We start from the raw sequence: 21,709 nt of genomic DNA, 5'->3' as shown, positions 1-21,709 counted from the left end.
ATTTTTCTTCGCAAATAAATATTAATAAATACCTATAATTAGAATTTTTTGAATTTTGTTTTAGTTTTATTTGTACATTTAAAATGTTACAAAAAATATTCTTATTTTACTTGACGACTCAAATTCTAAAGTCGTCTCTAAGTATTTTTTTACAAAATCTCCTTAAGCTAAAAAAACTTCAGTGTCTAATTATTCCACTCTCTTTATTGCCTTCGTGTAAAAATATTACACAACATTAAAAAGATTATTATCATAAAAAAGGTATAAAAAATACGAACTGTAATTTCGGTTCTATCGATTTCATACAGACATCCATTCCCATTTCAGTTCAGATTTAGGTCATTATAAGGTCATAAATGATGATTGAATAGTGTTCATCTACTGATTTCTGGAAATTTATTATAATATCTCTGAAAGCAAATGAAAAAAATGTTTGAGTCACAAATTAAAATAATACTAAAATAACAACAATTAATATCAATTTTTTTCTTTGTTTTTTTTATGCATGTGGAATATTAAAAGAAAAAAGCAATTTCTGCGAATCTATTCTTATAGTTTTTGATTTTTTTTCATTCTGTTATTTTCTTTTTCACTATTTTTTTACGATTTCTGTTTATCTAATAAGACTGTAAAAAATATTGACTAGTAATATAAGAACTGAAAACCCACATTTATTATAAACAGCAATGGAAAAACACCGTGACAGCTTTTTCAATTTGAATCGTTTTTTAAGATTTCTACCCTAATTTTAGTATTATTAAGGATATCATAGCACAATAAATTAATAATTTTGATTTTCCTACAAGGCAAAGTGCGTAGTTTAATTCTGTCACTAAATTCCAATTCAATGGAAAGTGAAGCAATGAGTCTAGTTTACTAACGATGCAAACGCGGCTTTGCCCGCTTAACTTATTGCTATATTATAGCCAAATTATACAAAATCTTTACATAAATTGCAGTCTTTGTGTTAATCTGATGTACAAATTATATTACTGTATAGTTTTATCTTAATCTGTTTAGTAATATTTCCGTGAAACTGTAAAAAACATCATTCGTTCATCTGAATTTGAATTTCTTACATGATCTAATAACATTATTATTTAACTATATTCAAATTGCTAAAGCCGTTTCTTAAATTACCGTGAACAACCATACAGAAAAACAAAGAAACCGATATACAGACAAAAAATTTAAAAAAATCAAATTGTTTTCAATGTAACAATTTATGTATTGCATTTGCTGGCTGCTATCCTGGATGACTTTTTCTTTCTAGCTCCACGCTGTATCCCGCCGAGGGAAACTAGGAACCTAGAGTTAAGCGTCGGGAGCAGCTTTTTCATTAGGATACTTCCGTTCTCCACTTTCTGGCGAATTCTGGAGGCATTGCGTGTTGAGTTGCGGAAATCAACGTCACCTGTTGCGTTTACAGACGCACGTTTTAAAAAAGCACTACATTTAGTATACTCGTATATACGAGTAGTGTTTTTAAAATGGATGCCTCAGATAAAAAGTAAAAAATCAATAACGACAAATAAAATTGAAATAGATTCAATCTAGATACAATATAAAATAAATACAAAGAGTCACGTTTTGAATTTATAGAGATTTGAAAAATAAACGTTTCTTTTATAAATCAAATATGTGAGTATTAGCAATTAAAGTAAAAATGGCAGTTTATTTAATTATGCCTTAAAAAGTACACGAAGTTGACAGTAAATTCAGTTCAAATGTTTCGACAGCGAACATGAATTGCGACTTTCTTTTCTGAATTTACCTGCGTTTTAGGAGGAAATGACTCCTCTATGCCTTGCTGCTTCTAAAATGAATAACGAAGAGTCTGGTCACTAGATCTTTCCTAACTACGTTACTAAAAAGTCAAAGCGCGAAGCTGAAATTCAATATGAAATCCTGTTCTATATATCATAATAAAAATAATTCTACGCCGTTTCACGCAGACGGCCTCAATCGTGAATGAAGTCGGTTTAAATTTACGCATACGCGAATGTTATCTTCACAATTTGACGTCATTTCCAATAATATCGGAGTCACTCGTGCGCAGACGTCAGTATTTACGTCACTACAAAAAATACACTGTCACATAGTAGTTGGTGTTTTGAAGGCCAAGGATTTGTGGAAACGGATTTATCCCACGAGACAAAATCGGATGATGTTGATGTGAAGTGTTAGCCCAACTAGCTTTTACAGCGACACCTGATGAGTAGGGAAGATAGTCCTGAAAAATTTACAAGAACTATTTGGCTGCTTGAGAAGATGCTGACAGCGTTAAGGGTGTTCCCTCCAGGTCTCGAACCTCGAACTTGTACACGACTGGATGCTTATTTTATATGAGTGGGACTGGTAGTGGTGGGTACCGCTCGAATATAGAAATACCGCTACATATTATGGCTAACTGATACGAGTCTGGAGGCATCGATCACGATGTCCATGGCCGGATAAGCGCTGCCTGGGCCAAATGGCGGGAGGTCACTGGTGTGGTCTGCGACCGCAGAATACCGCCCAAGCTCAAGGGGCTGATATACAAGAGCATCGTCCGACCGGTTCTTTTATACGGCAGCGAATGTTGGCCAGCACTATCTCGGCACACTCAGGAGCTTCACGTCACGGAAATGAAGATGCTGAGGTGGATGTGCGGCGTAACGCGGTCTGACCGCATACGCAACACATTCATTCGAGGTAGTCTTGGGGTCCGTGACTTAGCGGATAAGCTCCAAGAGCGTCGCTTGAGATGGTTTGGCCACGTTACGCGCCGGCCTAAGAACTATGTCGGACGCAAGTGCCTTGCTATACCAGTTCCTGGGACGCGACCTCCCGGACGCCCAAGGAAGCGCTGGCTGGATGTCGTGATGCAGGACATGAGAGCCAATGGTCTAACCACCGAGGACGCAAAAGATCGTGCAAAGTGGAGTAGTTTGACTAGGAAGGCAGACCCTGGCAATAGCCGGGATTAATGCCAGGAAGAAGAAGAAGATTATGGCTAACTGATTTATGTCTACTTTTTCTGTAAGGTTTACGGTTTTACAGTGTAAGTGCTGTAAAACGTCGTTAAATTTAATTTGAATTAGATAATAGAGTTACATAGCACTACTAATGGAAAAGCTTTGTTAGAAGTTGTTAGTAAACTGATAGGTATATAAGTGTATTTACTTTTAGATAGTTGTAATTGTAATACATATATATGCTAATAATAGCTTCTATTTTGAGATATTATCGATGTGTGATATATTTTATATATTAAGAGGCCGGCCGTCGGAGCACAAGCGTGTAACACGAGTGTTGTCGGTTCGATTCAATTTTTTCAATTCTTTGCGCTTTTATCAAGACATACGCGCGGCGTTTAGTTCCGCTAGTCTATGCCTCGAAAAGGAGGCGGAAAGTGAGAAATGAGTATTTTAACACTAGATTCCCTCTGCCTACCGTGCTACATGCGGGATACATCGTGAAACTGTACATAAAAACAACCTATTAAATAAAAAATCGCATAATAAAGCAAGTAAAGCCGCACTAAAAAGCTATATGAAAAGATATTATGAAAATTTTGTTCGGAAGAACTACAAAGTTTGTAAGGAAATAGAAAATCTTTAGAGTAGAGACTTATCTCGAAAGCTCCCATTCCTTCAGTGCAAAGTTCTTTAGTTCGGTATATTGAAATTCAGACAGATTGTATTATGCCGGGGTTTACCGGCTTGCCTACAAAGTAAAGAAATATAGTGCTATGTGTACTGTATAAAATGCATATATGTCAACTTTTGTCTTAGGAATTTCTTTGAGGCCGGGGCAAAGCTTAGAGTCTGACTATAAATAGAAAGATTGGTGTTCGATTTCCAGTAAGGGGTATTAGCCATTTTCATATAAACACATTTAATGTTTAGAAAATTGGGTGGAATGTGGAACGGAGTGGTTTAGCACTAGGTTACCTTTGGTTTGAAAGACAGTGTGAGGCGAACGAAATAATTTTTTTACAAAATAAATTAAAGATCTAGCAAGAATCAGAAAGAATCTTAGCTCAATTTTCTTTGCCTTACGAGCATTAATTATTTGTTATATCGTTGTTGTCTTGACTTGTTGAATAACACATATTATAGACTTATAGATTATCAAAGTTTTAGTAGTACATACGTATTTATGTTATTTTCTTTGTAAACATATAAGCTGTAACGGTAGGCTTCTACGATTTCTACGTAGGTGGTTACTTCTACGTACATACTTAAAATGAAGAATTGAATTATATTTATAACAATTATTATTGGTCTTTCGTGGAGCTGCGGCACACCATTGCGATGACGCGATGACGTGATCACTGTGGGCTCCACTCAGGGAAATGAATTGTTTTAATTTCCTTACTCTGGCCACAAGAATCTCTCTAAATCACAGAGTTAAGCTCCGCCTTTCAATGTCTCGAAAACTAGGCGTTAAGTCGAAAATAGAGTATCTTAACAGTAGACCATTTCGCCTACCCGACTAGATACAGGTGAAGCTTTAAAAAAATAATAAACGACATAATTAATAATTTAATTTATTTCATTAATTTTAAGGTCGTGCCTTTTAAAGTACATTATGTATGAAGAGCGAAAACTTAAACGAAATATTTAGGTAAATATATTTGCTTAGTAAAGTAAGCCAGTAGACAGGTGGTGAGACGCTTTTAGAGCTAAACCAACATATGAAGTAAGTAATAAACTTGCAAGTGTGCTTCAGTAAGCAGATTTACTAGCTGAGTGGATTAAACAGATAAAAGAACAAATATTCTTAACATATTTAAAGTGTTATTTCACACAGGAAAGAAAAAAACTTTTTGTTTAGAAAATATATATAAATTTGAATGTAGCGGGATCTTAAATCTGTATCTTGGAATCCGTCCAAGAGTTGCAGGTTCAAATCCAAAAGAATTTTCCACATTTCAAGACACCCCTTTCTCTTCCTCGTTTTAATTCGGTACGCTACGTGTTGAATGGTTTGTTTGGTTTACATTTTGAAATTTCAGGCAATAAAACTTGATGTAGGTAATTAGGTACATATTTTTCTTTCTTCCAATTTTCTTTTATCATTAAATTATCTATTTAATATTGAAATTCTTTTAAGATAAAAATATTCAATAATTCTTAATTACGGGGTAACTAACAGACAACGCACAGACGAAATCACTTTAATATGTTGGAATTGTTGGGAGTTGGAAGTGTAGAATACAAAGAAAGTATTTCTCGAAATTCCTACGAAAATAGAAAGTATGGGATTTTCCATTTAACGTCTTACTTCGTCCACACCAACAAAGTTGCAGGCGACTAGTTTTATACATAACAATAAACAATATGTATAAATAAATACATATAAATCTCGTAAGGTTAACTTACTACATAGTACGAGTACACCGAGTACTAAATGAAAGAGCCATGGGTCTAATGATATCGTTCTGGAACGAGGTATGGAATTACGTTAGCAAAAGCGCTAAGCCAACGTCAGGGTGATGATAGACTGCCGATAATATTGTCTTAGGGCTCGTATGCAACGACAGTCTCTTGTTACCTTACCGAGGTTTCGCAGCCTAGGCAGTACATCTTACAATAGGCAGACAGAACCTAGAGTTAAGCTTGAGAATTTAAAAGAGAAGAAGAGAATTTCGTTATCCAAGAACCAACCAATTTTAGAGATATTTTGTGATAAAAATCAATACCACACTTGGTCTATTTTATCTATTTTTTACAAATTTCCGGTAATGTAAATGCAAGGAAAATCTAATAATAAATAATACGGTTCTTTGTTGCATTGTATTGCTTGGAAAAATATAGGATAGTAACCGAGTGAACTCTCTATAAATACACACTAGAAAAGCTCCCCAAGCTCGGTGACGCTGTAGAGGCCCATATGGCCAACAGCATACTGCTCAATCGAGAAACGAAAACGAAAACTAGAAAAGAACGGATTTCTACATACTCGTGTAGAAATCTGTGTTCTAATCTATAATTTCTATATAAATATAATATATATTTTAATATTGATGCAGCATTTTTTATAATGCTTATAAAATATTCTAAAATCCGAATATTATAATATTATCAAACACGAGTCACAAGTGAATCCATGAGATATTTCTAGTTCTATCTTTTCGTTCTACGAACTTAAATTTCCTATTTTCATCCTATTTTCAAATAGAATATGATACAGAAATATTCTGTCCGCCCACATCGCAAGTTTGCGGCGTCCTTTAAGGATTATCATCAAACCTTTGTCGTGACAAAATGGAAGTGACAGGTTAAATTTCGTCCGAACACTTGTTGAACCTAAGTTTATTTTTATAAAAATAAATCATTTATAGGAAACTTGTGCTTTTTTAAAAACTTTATAACATTTTTTCCATATAAGATTATTGAAACCCATACATTTGAAGAAACCAACAAAGAACGAATTGTTTTAACAATCTTTTATCAATTTTTCCACAATTTTAAGGATTTAATCAATAGCGTATATTATCAAACCAGACCATTAAAATCAAAGTAATTTTAAGTATCACGATAAATGATATTTACTGATATATAAACAAATTAAATGGAAATTATAATAATTAAGCGGTTTATTGTTATTGCAGTGAGTACTTAAATATAATTAAATTTACACAGACACTATGGGAGATATTTGTTCTCTTTAACGTATTTTATTTGTAATAATTATGTCAGTTTATTTCAGCTTCAGTATCCCACATATAGCAAAGTAGGCAGAGGGAACTTGGGAACCTATTGTAGATACTCCGTTTGCCATTAAGACACTTTCGGTCGAAACTTTCTGCCGAATTCTTTAGGCATTGCTTGTTCAGTGGCGAAAATTAATGGCGCTCTTTAGCTCATTACAAGAGCGAAGAAATGAAAATGTTACATATTTTATTCCTTGGGTGAAAATCGAACTCCCTGCTGTCCACCAGCAAATTATGGTACTCCAATTTAATTTCCGAGTATTAAAAATTTTCAAAACGTATTTCTTAAATTAAAATTCTTCAGCCAGGTGTGAGCTTTGCTTTTATCTCTTAATATCTCAGTCACTTTATAATAGACAAAATAATTAAAAATAATTGATTTCGCTTCTATTTTATTTATAACGGAAGGTAATAGATTTACTCATATATCTTATATGTACAGACAGCGACGAGTTATTTTTTTTATATTATCTAATTTATCTAACTGTGAATATTATCTTAAGCTCTATGGTATACCATAGAGCTTAAGATAATATTCATCGTTTCAAATTCTAGATTTCATAGAAATTATTATTCTCTGGATTATCTCACATAATTCAATTGCTATATCAAAACATGCTATAAATACTGCTACAAAAAAAAGATTTAACAACTGCTAAAAATAGGCCATTCACGTAACCTACACCAGTTACACAGTAGAGTGTGTTAACCGAATAATTGATAACATTCAGAAAATCCCTTAAAAGTGAAGTCAACGTTGAAACATCTAAATTTAGCTCGGTTATACGATAATCCCTGGTAAGCCGGTTAAGCCAAGAATGAATGACGCACATAGTGTCTTTCTCTTGCATTACTAACAGCTAAGACGTCTTGTGCTTATCTTGCGATATTTCCCTTGCAACAGTGTAATTAGAGCTGAGCTAGAGCACTAAATACCTATAATTAATACGTTTAATATAGTTTAATAGCTAATCCTGACGCAGGGGCATGCGTATAACTACAATTACGACAGGTTGTAGATTCGATTCCCACTCGAGGAAATCAAAATATTAAATATTATATATAATAACTCGATCTGTATCGAGGCAAATCGTGGCGTTAAGTTGCGCCATTCAATACGGAATGCCCCCAGAATTCAGAAGAAATTGGGGAATGGAAGTGTCCTAACTCTAGGTTCCCAGGTAAAGTTATTCAATTGAAATTATAAACCGTGAAAAATTTAATTTCACATATGAAATAACTAGAAAATGTACTTTAAAAATATTTCTATCGTCAACTAAATTACTTTAGGTCAAAAAGGTATTTCACTTAAAATTTCTTTGAGATTAAAAATAACTGGCGGCAAATGTTAGAATGTTTCCAGTGGAAACTGCTGAGACATGCTCCAACGATGGCCACTTAAGGGTTAATCTTATTTTTATACGATGACTTCATCTATTTTTACAGTTTATTTTTACAACAAGGAGTTATTTCGCTTGAGAGTCACCTGCATTTTCTATAGAATTATTTTTTTTATTCTTTTTTTTCAGCTTTCCCCACGTCCGCAGTCATACCTCCAGTAACATCTATTCTGTCTTGTCTTGTCTGTCTCGAAAGTCAACCGAGGGCTCCTCTTATCTCTTCTACCATTCACTCTCGGTTCATATATTTTATAATTAGTTCGTCACTGATTCTCTCTATATGCTCAAACTATCTCAGCACGTTCTTCTTCGTTCTTCTTCGTTCCCTACTCCGTACCTGCCATTCTATATTTCTTCATTGTGGATTTCGTCAGCTGACTCCAAGTCCTACGAAAACATCACATTTTTGTACGTTTTTTAAAAAGATTTTTTCTTTTCTAAGTGTGGAATTAGTGGCATCTTCCCGGTATATATAATTTTAACAAAGAATCCATAGGGGGAACCTAACGTTAAGATCTGTTCTCTATTTTCGAGTCATGATGTCTCCTATATTAAGATTGTGCGTATAACATTTTGTTTTTGAGCTCTCTTAAGTCATTTACGGTTTCAATATTAAACATTTTAAATAAAACCATTAAAAAGATTAAACAAGCAAATCTGTTACAGTAAAACTAAATAGAAGTACATAAAACCTTCTAAGCGTTTCATTTCGTAATATTAACAACAAGTAATAAAATAAATCGCCCTCAGGCTCTATGCTCGATGAGCGACAGAAAAGATAAATATGAGCGGGCCGTATATGTGTTTGTAGATGCTTATACATGTATATACATATAAATATAATATATTTTATATTCCATACATTTACTATGTTGTGTTTTTACGAAGTATAAAATATTTCGGGATAAATTTTGTTGTGGCGTTGAGTCCCATCACTCAACTTGCAGTGACTCTAGAATTTCATTGTTTAAAAAAATATATTTATGTTGTAATGATTTCAATTCAACCCTAAGCTATCTCGTACAATGAACGGCCGAATTTCATTATAACGGTGCCACCAATGAAGAATTTTTCACGATATTCATATCACTATGAACTTCACGCTGTCCCGCACACATAAGGGTAGTGTTAAGACACTCTTCTTCATTTACTGCCGAATTGTGGAGCTAATAAATTTGCTACAATTAGATCATTGAATGTAATCAAAATGTATAAATAAAGATCTATAAGTAAAATTTCACTTGATATAAAGCTGATTTCATTAAGTTTTGTTATTCAAGAATAATGTGGTGCTATTTATTTCATAATACCTTCTTCTATAGTAAAACACCTTACACTTCGCCCTGACAAAGGCTAATGATCATTCCTTCGGCGAACAAGAGCACAGAAATAACTTTTCCGCTAAATGAAATTCGCTAAAACAGTGCGCCCTTTTGAAAATTCTACGAATAATTAATATTTTAATATAAAATACAATATAGTTTTACTTTTGTTTGTAATTAAAAATATGCTGTTGTTTTCTAAGCAATTATTAAATAAATTATATTTCCCAGGATGAACTAAAAGTATTAAGAATAAATATGTAGGAAAAATCTTATAAATTCGTTAATACATTCATTTAGAACCAATTATGTGACTATTTTTCAAACAAGACGCATAAGGATACCTTACGAAAAAGCTTCCTAGTTCCTAAAATATTACTTATACGAATAATTTCTTTGAATTTAGGTAGTTTAATCTTTTATGTTTATCTAATTATTATAATTGCTTTTTTGCCTTGTTATAGCTTTAGTTTAAAAGTCTCTGGGATCAACCCATAGAGTTTAAGCGTATAAATGTTATTTAAGTTGCTTTATAAAGGTACTTACGAGTAAATAGCCTTTTACGAGTGTATAACGTACAAAAAAGGTGTTCCATTAAATGCAAATTATTCTGAAATGCCTCTAGCAATTTCAGCACTTAACCTTCAAAATTATGTTGTACTCATATACGAGTCCATTCGGGCACAGATAATGGAACAAGTATATTTAATCAGCTTCAAGCTTTATCCCGCACTCAGCAGGGTAGGCAGAGGGAACTTAGTGTTAAGACACTCCGTTCCCCACTTTCCGCTGAATTCGAGGGTATTGCGTGTTGAGTGGCGGAACTCAACGCCGCCTTTTGCCTCAACACCAGAGCGAAGAAATGGAAATATAAATTTTAAATAAATATTTCATTTCCTCGAGTATTATTAGGGGATATTTCATAGGAATAAACTAGGAGGTATTTCACATAAATAATTTAAATAAGATCAGTGATGAAAGCCAAAACGTCTTTGCTCGGGTGAGAGTAATTACGTTTGGCTATCTCTGAAACGACGGCGGCAATCGGAAGGTGGCTATTGTGAAACTAAGGTTTTAGAGGTGAAATTTTAATATAGTTTTAGATGTCATAGTGTTAGGTAACATAAAATCGGTATTAGAATAAATATAATAGTGACAAAACTTTCTTACGCTCAAAAATATTATATTACAAACCATTACACATAAGTAAAAAATAAGAAAGAAAATATAATAAATAAATACGAATTTACAAATATTTAAAATATTTTTAAAAATATTATCAAGTTTAAATATTTTTATTAGACAATCTTTATAGTTTACAAATATTACTGTGATATCTATGGAACCTCTAGAGAAATCTTCAAAACTTCAAAGCAATACCACTACAGTCTGTATCTGTCTTAAAACCAAATTAAATTTAATGTATCTTTCTCATCATAATAATTTCTCTATTTTTAATTTTTTTTTTACTTAGACCTTTTATGATAAAATGTGTGTTTAGATTCTAGATGTTATAATGCTTAATCAAAGAGAGCCTAATAATATACTTTTATTTTACTTTGTTTAAAGAAACTACAAAAAATGTTAGAGGCCGCCGTGGTACAGAGGCATAACTATTCAACGATGTTCCGCAACATCGTCGTCGTTGAGATCCGCAATGGCTCCAAAATTTAATGCTCGAGCGGAAATAGTTATTTTGTTACTAAAGTATAAAATAATATCAAATCATTATTACTGTTTGCGAGTTCCATCTCCATTCGAAGAGATGAAATTTCTCTGGTGTCGAGGCAAAGCGCGGCGTTAAGTTCCGCCACTCAATACGCAATGCCTCCAGAATTCAGCGGCAAGTAGGACGGAGTGTCTTAACACAAGGTCCTCTGCCTACCTGCTGTGTGCGGGTAATATTTATTGTTATTTTGACATTGTCTTCTTGCGACCACCTAAGAGTTTTATTCATATAATTTTGATAACAACAATATTATATGAATATAATTCATTTTCCAAACTTTATTACTTCCAGACTAAGTTCGAAAGATCTATAAAGAGGAACATTCGATCCAGATGGCATTAAAGTTTCTCAGTGAATATAGCAGCTTAATTTATTCAAGCGCGACCGAAAACAATTTTCATCGTTGTTTATACTCCTATAGGTTTTCCTATTGAAATTTATAGTTCACTCTCGATTTAGTTTATAATATTTTAAGGTATATAATTATTATTATAATATTTGTTGTTAAATATGTGAATGAGATTCATTGAGATATTAATGGGAATGGAGTGAAAACGTATGGCTTTGTGGTCAGAGCACTTGGACGATTCTCAAGAGGCGCGAGTTCAAATCCTTCTACATTTATAAAAATATTTTATTTACCAACGAAGCATGGTTGATATGCCTTGGGCTGCGGTGACGTCTCACTGTAAACTTGATGGTTGTGTTCTGGAAACTCATATGGAGGAATAAATTAATTTAGTTTGCCTGTAGATATAATCCTGGTTTCAATGAAGAACTACGTTGAACTCGCAAAAGTAAACTGAATACTTGTAATTCGACTAATAAATAGTGCGAGCAGAAAGAGTTGAAATGAACTCGCTTAGTTATAGAGAGGAGAGTGAACTAATTACAAAATACAAAACTCTTTTTGGTGAAAATAAAAGACCTGCTTTATTTAAAAGGAATCCGTTCCGCCTAAACATTACCCGCAGGTTAACGTAAATTATAATATACATTTAATCGCGTTCGTTTGTAATTCCTTCCCCTAATTGAAAATCGACCCCACAACCACAACTTTTACAAAGATTATGCCACTGCGCAATAACGGCCTTTAATTGTTATATTGAACACCTATTACATATTTGTCCTAAGATGATTAATTAAATAACTACCATAAGCAAAATCAAGGACTTGCGCTCACAAACAAAGTTATATAACAATATTACAAAAGGTCCCAACTTCTAATAAAGAAATTCGGACGAAGTAAAAGTAAGAAAAAGTTGATGAAGAACTAAAGAGTTTTTGTTTGAAAAATAAAAAAAAACAAATCCTTTAACAAAGGTAAGTTTAGGCTTGTGTAATTCAAGATTAAATAATATCAAGTAAGTTTTGTCATTGCCTTATTTATTTTATATTCGTAAATTGTTGCTGGTTTTTAGCTTTAGGTATTACCCAATTACCAACCTTAGGTGGAGAAAGCCTCGTGCAGGTGAGCCATTCCACAATTGTGTGGCATGTGGGCAACGGGTATATGGCGATGTTGATATGACGAGACCTTGTATTCAACTCTTTTATTATATATTTAATTCGGTTATTTATACGCTACAAAACAATAGTGGAACATTATTTCACAATTGCATTTGTAGCGAATAAATTCAGGTTGCTGATATAGCGTGTTTATAAATAATATAATAAGACTAGTGCAATACCCCTACAGGCATGTGGAAGGAAATTCCTAGAAAACCGCACAGGAGTGAAGTGCCTTGTATCAAATTGATGGAGATGGTATTTGAGCTTATAATCTACTAAGCGATTAAAAAATTCGGCGGCAGGCACCGCCAACCAGGTCAAATAGTTCACTGCAGTAATGCCGTAGAGAACGCCTACCTGCATTCGAAATATGCTGATACTGGACACCGTTTTAAGAGAAATGTTCTGAAGAACTAGTGGTACTATAAGTGCAAACCTGTATTTTCTGGGAGTTGAATTGAACCAGGTTTCTTTCACCGCATGAGGAATCATTCCTCAGGGATGACTCAACAAAAACAAAAATGTATTAATTTCATTTAAGCGTTATGCCAATATCCTTTTTTGGCATATTATATAAACATACATATTCACAAATACTCATACATAGTTAAACATAAAATTCCTTTACAGCATTCTATTCCTGTCGATATTATAATGAACGTAGGCTGTAATGTAATAAAGTTAAAACTCAATATCATACTATTAATATATTGGAAATTAATCAAACAGTTTATAATTTGGTTACGTAGATAAGGCTTCTCAATTAAACTATAATAGGCATTTGTCGTTATTATTGGAGGCTCATTGTTTAGTCGTAGTATATTAGCCAGCTGCCATTGTGTTATTCATATAGGGTTATTCCTATATCTAGTTATATATATATATATATATATATATATATATATATATATATATATATATATATATATATATATATATATAAGCATATATATATATATATATATATATATATATATATATATATATATAAGCATATATATATATATATATATATATATATATATATATATATATATATGCTAGTAGTTATTAGGAATTGGTTTAAAATATACCATTATTAATTCCCAATTATGCACGATCTTTTTTTTTAATTTCACGTTGTATCCTAATAGCTGGATAAGCAGAGGAAACCTAGAAACCTAGTGTTAAGACACTCCGTTCCCATTAAGACACTTCAGTTCTTTTTATTTTATTAATAGGGAGATTCCAAAATATTACTAATTATAGTAATATTTTGGAATAATTGGATACATTATGTATATATTAATATACATAATGTATCCAATTAGGACGTATTAGGGACAAAATATACCGAAAATAATGAAAAATTATTCAAGAACGTAATTGAGTTTCATTAATTAATTTGGCTTTTTATACAAGCCTTGAATATCGTTGTCTTGTCGTTGTTTGAGTTACTTTAATTAATTTTCGAGGGTCATTCATTTATGTTTATAAAATGGGTCGTTAAGCGATTTTTATTATTAGAAGAGATCGCTAGTAAGATACAGTGTGGAGGGAAAAGTTCTTTCCCTTACAAAAGGAGGAGTTTACGTTTTATTAAATTTAGTGATACATCACTACGTTCTACAGTTTCTAATCATGTAAATATTAATATAGATAAGCAAGCTTTGTATTCACAGTTTTTGGATGTAGTCCAAGCACTCTATTATCGGTCGATTAATAAATTCCCGTTACTTTCAAAGTTTTGTAAAGAAAATATTATCAGTTTCTTGTGATACTTGAGTAATACGTAAAAAAACTGCGGCGTCTGTAGAAACAGTGCCCGAAAGTAATAAATGTGGTAAAATTAAGACGAAATAACACGAAGCCCTCAATTGACGTCGTCGTAGCACAGCTACGACTGATTGTAAAAGGGACTATGAGTTCGGTTCCTACTCAGAGGAATGCCTTATTTATATTTCTCCGTTCCGGTAACATGACAAATATTGTTGAATTCTATCACTCAACGCAGTGTCCCAAAAATTGGGCGAAAAGTGGGAAACAGTGTTTTAACACTAAGCCTTCTCTGCTTACCCAGCTGTATGTGAACATATAAGCACTAACATAGGACCTACTTCGAAATTATATATCTTTTATGTAAATTTCACCGTATTCTTATCATAAAATACGGACGTAAAATTGATCCAGATGTTCTGAAAGCTCTCCTCATCGAACTTGGCCTCAACTTTTATAACTTTCTCTTTCGAGCGCCTGTTTCGTATTTTGTAACTTAATTTCGTTCATATTTTTGGAATATCATGTTTTCCTGACATAACTTAATATTTTAGAACTGATTGCCTGTACATTTAGAAATAAAATGGAAAATCGAAATGGAAAATCTAAATACTTTTTTGGAAAACCAGTTTACTCTTTCCGTAAGATTTTCGGAAAATATAATAAAACATTAAAGTTGTTGTGGTAGCGTAATAAATAAATATAAGAAAGTACAAAGCTTTTTAAGATACGAACAAAGTAGATAAAGTACTTAGGCACACCCGACTAGACATATTGAGTGGAAATCCTGCTTACTAAGAAATAAGTTTATTTATATTAAATTATTTTCATTTTCATTTCCTCGCTCTGAGAAGAAGAAAACACGCGTAGTTAAGCTCCGCCACTCATCAAACAAAAATTGGTCATTATGTATAAAGACTTACGGTCGCTTGCCTTGTTATTCTCATAAAAAAAGGACGGAGTGTGTTGACACTGTGTAAAGCCAAAAAAAATATAATAAAAAAGTAAAAAATTCTAAAAAATAAATAAATATTATCCATTTATTTTTATGTAGTTTTACGTATGAATAAATTAAGCTTCACACTGTATCTCGCACTCAGTAGGGTAGAGAGGCATTGCGAGTTGAGTGGCGCAACTTAACGCATAGCTTTGCCTCGACACCAGAACGAAGGAATGGAAAAAATATTTTATCTCCTCGAATGGGAATCGAACCCACAACTTGTCGCATTTGAAGTCATGACTGGTCTCAAACTATTACCATTTTTATTATAAAGTATGATATGAACAATTTCTATGATATTTTATATAGAGGTAAAAAACGGGGGCGAGCTACCAGCTATTTCGAGATATTATTTTAAATACCTTCACTTGTTTTTAACACCCACGTTTAGTATGAACATGTGGGATTTATCGTTCATTTACATTACGATCTATACATGAATTAGATTAAACGTTTTCTCTATAATAGTATGACATTATTATTTTTCTTTTATTGTGGAGGACATACATAAAAAGTAAAAATAAATGAAATCACAAATAATATTTTTCATCCGTATATGTGGAAAAACACTAAATTTGTTAAAACTGTCAAGTCGATTTTTCTTCATTTTCCCGATTTGGTGAGGCTTCCACCACTGTCATCTGGAAAATGGATGAAAATCGACGTGGTGCTAATAAATATATGTATAAGGTTTTCGCAATGTTTCTGATTCACCATAAAACCAGGAAAAAGGCATAAAACACACATGCGACCAAAACATAAAGAAGTTAATGTACATTAACTAAACGCAAAATCTCTTTTATTACGGTATAATTTCATTTTACATAAATGGTAGAATAATTAGGGTCGTTACTATTAAAAATTTGTATTGTCATTACTTTAACAGGATGAAATATTAGTGAAAATTAATGAAGAGTTTTTTTTTCAGCTTTGCGCTATATCCCGTAAATAGCGAGAATGAATAGATTGGAGTGTCAGGTCATTCCGTTCTCCGCTTCCCGCCAGATAACAAACGAACTTAAAATAAAAAGAGATACCAAATGTATCAAGATACATTTCATCTACAATGTGGTTGTTGCCTGATTTAATAATATTACTTAATAATATTCTGAAAACTTGTGAATTTAAATCAAGAAATCTATATTTAAGTGTCTTAATACATTCCCTCTGCCTAACCTGCTATTTGCGGGATAAAGCGTGAAACAAAAAAAAATTCACTCCACTCTCATTAAAAGGTTAATAAAATGTATTGCCAGACGGCTATCAACATCAAAAACCCATTTAAAAGTCTCTACTAGTAAAATTTCCAAATAATAGATTTAAAATGTAACTTTTACACTCCGCTATCTATTTCAGTCTACCTTCATTATCGAACTCTACGCGTGCAGATAATGAATTTAGCGTGTACCTATCTAGACGTAATACAATTTTAGCATTAAGTGTATTCTGATTATGTTGCTTTTACAATATTACAGTACATTTATATATGAGTATTTTAGTTATTATATATTGTTTTTAGCAGGATAGGGTAGGGAACATGGGAACCTAGTGTTATGACACGCTGTTCTCATTAAAATAATTCCGTTTTCCACTTTCCGATGAATCCTTGAAGCTTTGCTTGTTGAGCGACGATACTCAACCGGACTCGGACTCGGACAATATTAAATTTGTGCACTTTTTAGGACTACGCTATAAAAGCGTTAATATATAGGCTCAAAAAATGTCGTATGCACATCTAGGCCGCCCTCAACTCTGATCTCTCTTAAGATTGATCTCAGAGTTAAGATTGAAAGATTTATAATTACCATCGATTTACAACACAACAGTCAATTAACATTTTAAAAGCAGTAAATGATAAACGTGTGTAAAAATTGAAAACTAATGAAAACGAAACAGCTTCTCGTCCCCACAAACAGTAATTGTACACCGTTCCCATTTTCACGAGTTTGAGTGCTGAGCGGAACTCAACGCCGCACACATTCTAATCATAAAACTTCACTATTTAGAAAATAACAAGTTTATATTCCTAACAAAAAACTTTAATCTACGATAAGCCGAATGAGAGTACTTTAGTTCCTTTCAACTCTCTAAAGCCAAGTTTAGAGTTGCTCATCAATTACGGAAACGTTAGTCGGTATTGGACTAATTCAATTAAATTGTCTGTAGGATTATCGATGGCATCGAAGCATCTTCTCTGTTTATTTCACTTAAGACGGTGTATACTGGGTGCCTTCTAAATAATTTTCTTATTTTGTAGCAATAAATATGAATATATAAAAAAAAATTTATAAAACCTTTAAAAAATGACGATTTTGGATGGTTAAAAGCGATAACATCAGGAATTATTAACTTTTTCTGTATTTTTTTAAACATTTATTTTTCCTCCTGGCATTAGCTCCTATTAAAAAAATATAATTATTAAGAAATAAACATTAAATAAAATATAAAGAACAGTTAAACATCGATTTATACAACCTTTTTACGTGCTTAAAGACTAACTTATTTACAGTCATCTGTTCTTAAGTTCAAACTACTTTAAATTCCGTTCAAAGTTAGAATACATATTAAAAGTTGGTATTGTCACAGGCGTGTTAAGGCTATAGTGTGAAAATCAGCATTTGCTAAGTGTGCTAAGCGAACCCACCGAAGCGTGGGCGACGTCTATATATAGTTTCTTTGTACTGAGATTATAATATCCAATGCTTGTTTGGCGGAATTGAGTGGATTCGATTTTGGTTAAGGAAAATTGTATTGGTTGTATTGAATTATTAATTATTATGATTATTTTAAAGTGTTTCTACTTTCAAATTCTTGTTAAATTTCTTGAATAAAAAGTTATTTAAATATTTTAACTCACTTCTATATTATCAAAGTGTACATAGATAACTGTATCTCAAAAATAATTGTAGAATGAAACGATTTTGATATAACTTAGACTGTTCCCTAAGTTAGGAAAAACTTTATTTAATCTACTTAAATATTATCTAATTCGAAGGATATTATTACATGTGCATATCAAATTGAAAATCTCTCTTTCTCGTGTTCCTTCCAGAATTGAAATCTCGATATATGTATACACATTTGCTATGAATTGTCTATCTTCCATATCTTTTGAGATACTTGTGGGTAGTTCTATTTTTATAAGTTCTACTTTGTGACATAAATATATCTATATACAAATATATGCTATTTGAGTAAACATATCCTCTGCAAGCTCTCAAAGCGAAACTATAAGTACAAACAGACTGCTATAAATATCAACCAACACACATATATGTATGTATGTACTTCATATTTGATGTACGGAACTTAAATATCACTTGAGAACTCAATATGGACGAAATAATTATACTGGTTCGAAAAAAAAATATTTTGTAGCCATATTTAAAATCTGCAAATCTCTTTTCTGTATAAATCTTAATCTTTTAATCTAATATGAGTATAGAAGGGTTCAAATAATAAGGTGGAAATGACAATCATTCATTCATTCCTTCTCCGGATGGGGATCGAACCCACAAAAAATGTATATTCAATATAAAATGTCAATTTATATATGAAATAATTCTAATAATATTATAGAATCTGAAAACGGAAACAGAAATACTTCTGGATGAAGCAGACAGACGCCCACGCCCACAGGCTTGTGGTTATATCAATTTATATCAACAATATTAAGCTTTACTACAATTAAACTTTTCATCTACTAGAAAATCTATAAATTTAAGTTGTTATTAGAATATATTAATGGAATTTATTTATTCTCGGTATAATACTAGTTAGAATTTTGTATAAATGTCCGAAAATTACGAATTAAATAACATTATATATTATTCCCTCTGCTTACTTTGCTATGTCGGGATATATCCGTTATAGAATAGCCTCCAGGCATTGCGTGTTGAGTGGTGGAGCTTAACGTCAAGTCGATACCAGAGCGAAAAAATTATAATATTAAATACTTCATTTGTGGCCTGTGACGACTGGCCTCAATATACACTGATTGACGATTGTCAATATAAGATTTTATATTAACGACATATCAATGACATATGAATGAACTAAGTTTGAGCCCACTAAATTATCAGTCACGTCTAAATTTCTTAACAAATTTTCATATGAAAATGAACATTTTCCCTCCCCAAAATTAGCACCTAATGGTACATTTCATAATATTTAATTTCCACGTTCTCTTGTAAAACAAACAGCGTGGCGGTGTATGGGGGTGTGTGGGGGTGGTGTGATTTGCATAATGAGTTTACCCGCGTGATATTTCACTGGAACAACTCAATTTTGACCCTAGCGTGGTATAGCGCCAGCATTTATGTTGTTTTGGTCGTTAACTCGATTATGTGTTCCGCCATTAATTAAAAACAACGCTATACAGTAATTTAACAATTAAACTCAAGAAAATTTGTCATGATTTTTGTATTTGTCTTAAGGCTTCACGCTTTATCCCGTATCGCAGGGTAGGCAAAGGTAACCCAGTGTTAAGGCACTCGGTGTCCCATTTGCCACAAAATTTTCAAATCAACGTGAGTGGGGGAAATTAACACCGCTTCCTCCACCGGAGGAGAGAAATCCCTCGAATGACGATGGAAATCACAACCGTAGCGTCCGACGGCCTCAAAGCTGAAAATGATCTACACAAATACAATATTGACCCTATAACAAATTAGACGTCATATATTACCGAACTCAAAAGGTCATAAAGAATAAGAACGATATTTTGTGACAGTTAAATATAAATTGAATGGAACTCGAGTCATGCGTAAAACATACGCCAGCCCCAGTGTTTGTGCGCTTCGGTGGAGCTATTTCGACGAAATTTTCTTTCAATTATAATGTTTTGCTGTAACTGTTTATTTAATATAATCATATAAAAGTTTATTATTATTATGTAAGGTGGGACCTAGGGGTTTTTTCTATCAGTCTTATGAGAAATATTTGAAACAACAAATGGTTATACTTCATATATTATAATAATATATAAAAAAAATCAGCTTCACACTGTATCCCGCATACAGCAGGGTAGGCAGAGAAAACATAGTGATAAGACACTTCGTTCCACACTTTCCACCGACTTTTTGATGCATTGCGTATTGAATGGCGGAACTCAACACCGCGCTTTGCCTCGTCACCAGAGCGAAGAAATGCAAATATAAATGTATATAAATATTTCACTTCTTCGAGTTGGGATCAAACCCACAAACAAAGTACATATGTATATAAGATTAATCAAACTGAGCAAATCAAATGTCTCGTATCTTGTAGTAAGTAGCTTAGGCAATGACATAATACTGTTAGGATGTCTAAAAATAGACAGTTTATATGCTAGTAGAGCTAAGGAGGAAGAAAATTCACTATAGACCTAAATAAGGCTAAGGCTGCTAAGATTTCAAATGCAAATACACAACTAACTTAAATATTTCCGAAAAAAACTATTATTTTAATTATTAATGTTGCACAGAGAAAAAGAAAACGCAAGTAGTATATTTAAAATTATATATAGCAGCTCCATACTTTTCAAGACATTTGGTGTTGAATGGCGGGATACAACGCCCCGTTCGTCTATCAGAGTGGGGATATGAAAATAATTTAAATAATATAAGATTACTAAAGTGAAAATCGAACCCACAATCATGTTTACAGTCAAGAACTGTGCCTGCCACTGTGCCATGCCACATTTATTTAGACCTCTTACAGATAACATTTTAACTATAGAATTTAAATTCACAACCTTCTATCCATGTATCAATAGGGTTGAACAATGCCATACTTTCGTATCACAAAGAACAGATAGGTGTATGTACATAACAGTACCCATTGGCAACCCTACCAATTTATTCCATAGCCGGACTCGTTACTCAGAGTGCTGGTCGGTGATTTCACACGCTGTTACCCTCCGCCCTCTTTGCCATACGAGTACAGTACAGCCGACGAGTTCTGAATTCTGAAGTTCTGAATTTTTGCTTGATATTGCCTAAAACATTATTTTTTGCCACAGATAAAGAAAAACGATTGATTACAGATTAAATATATTATCTAGAACATAAAAGCAAAGACTAAAGTAAAAAAAAGATTTATAAGGCATCTTTAATAATAAAAAGATTCGTACTTAGCCAATTTCTAACATAATATTGGCAAATCTGAATAAGTAATTTTTAATATTACGCTTGGGATAAGATATATCAATACAATATGTTATTCAGCAAAAGGAAGCCAAGATATTCAAAAGCTCTAGTAGATACGTTATTACGACATTGGATTCAATTCGATAAGTTTGTAATTTCT

General features: G+C 32.6%; 1 protein-coding gene across 1 annotated transcript in view; it reads left to right on the top strand.

Annotated features, from left to right (window-relative positions):
* LOC146529626 (uncharacterized) overlaps nucleotides 1–21,709 on the top strand; it is a 54,803-nt gene that overhangs the window by 526 nt on the left and 32,568 nt on the right. The gene's annotated exons all lie outside the window — the stretch shown is intronic.

Source organism: Heliconius melpomene, chromosome 18 (genome assembly GCF_056956725.1).
Source record: "Heliconius melpomene rosina isolate 202511_hmr_F chromosome 18, ASM5695672v1, whole genome shotgun sequence".
NCBI classification, from domain to species: Eukaryota; Metazoa; Arthropoda; class Insecta; order Lepidoptera; family Nymphalidae; genus Heliconius; species Heliconius melpomene.
Note: the sequence above shows the minus strand (reverse complement) of the source record. Positions and strands in the feature narration are given on the sequence as shown.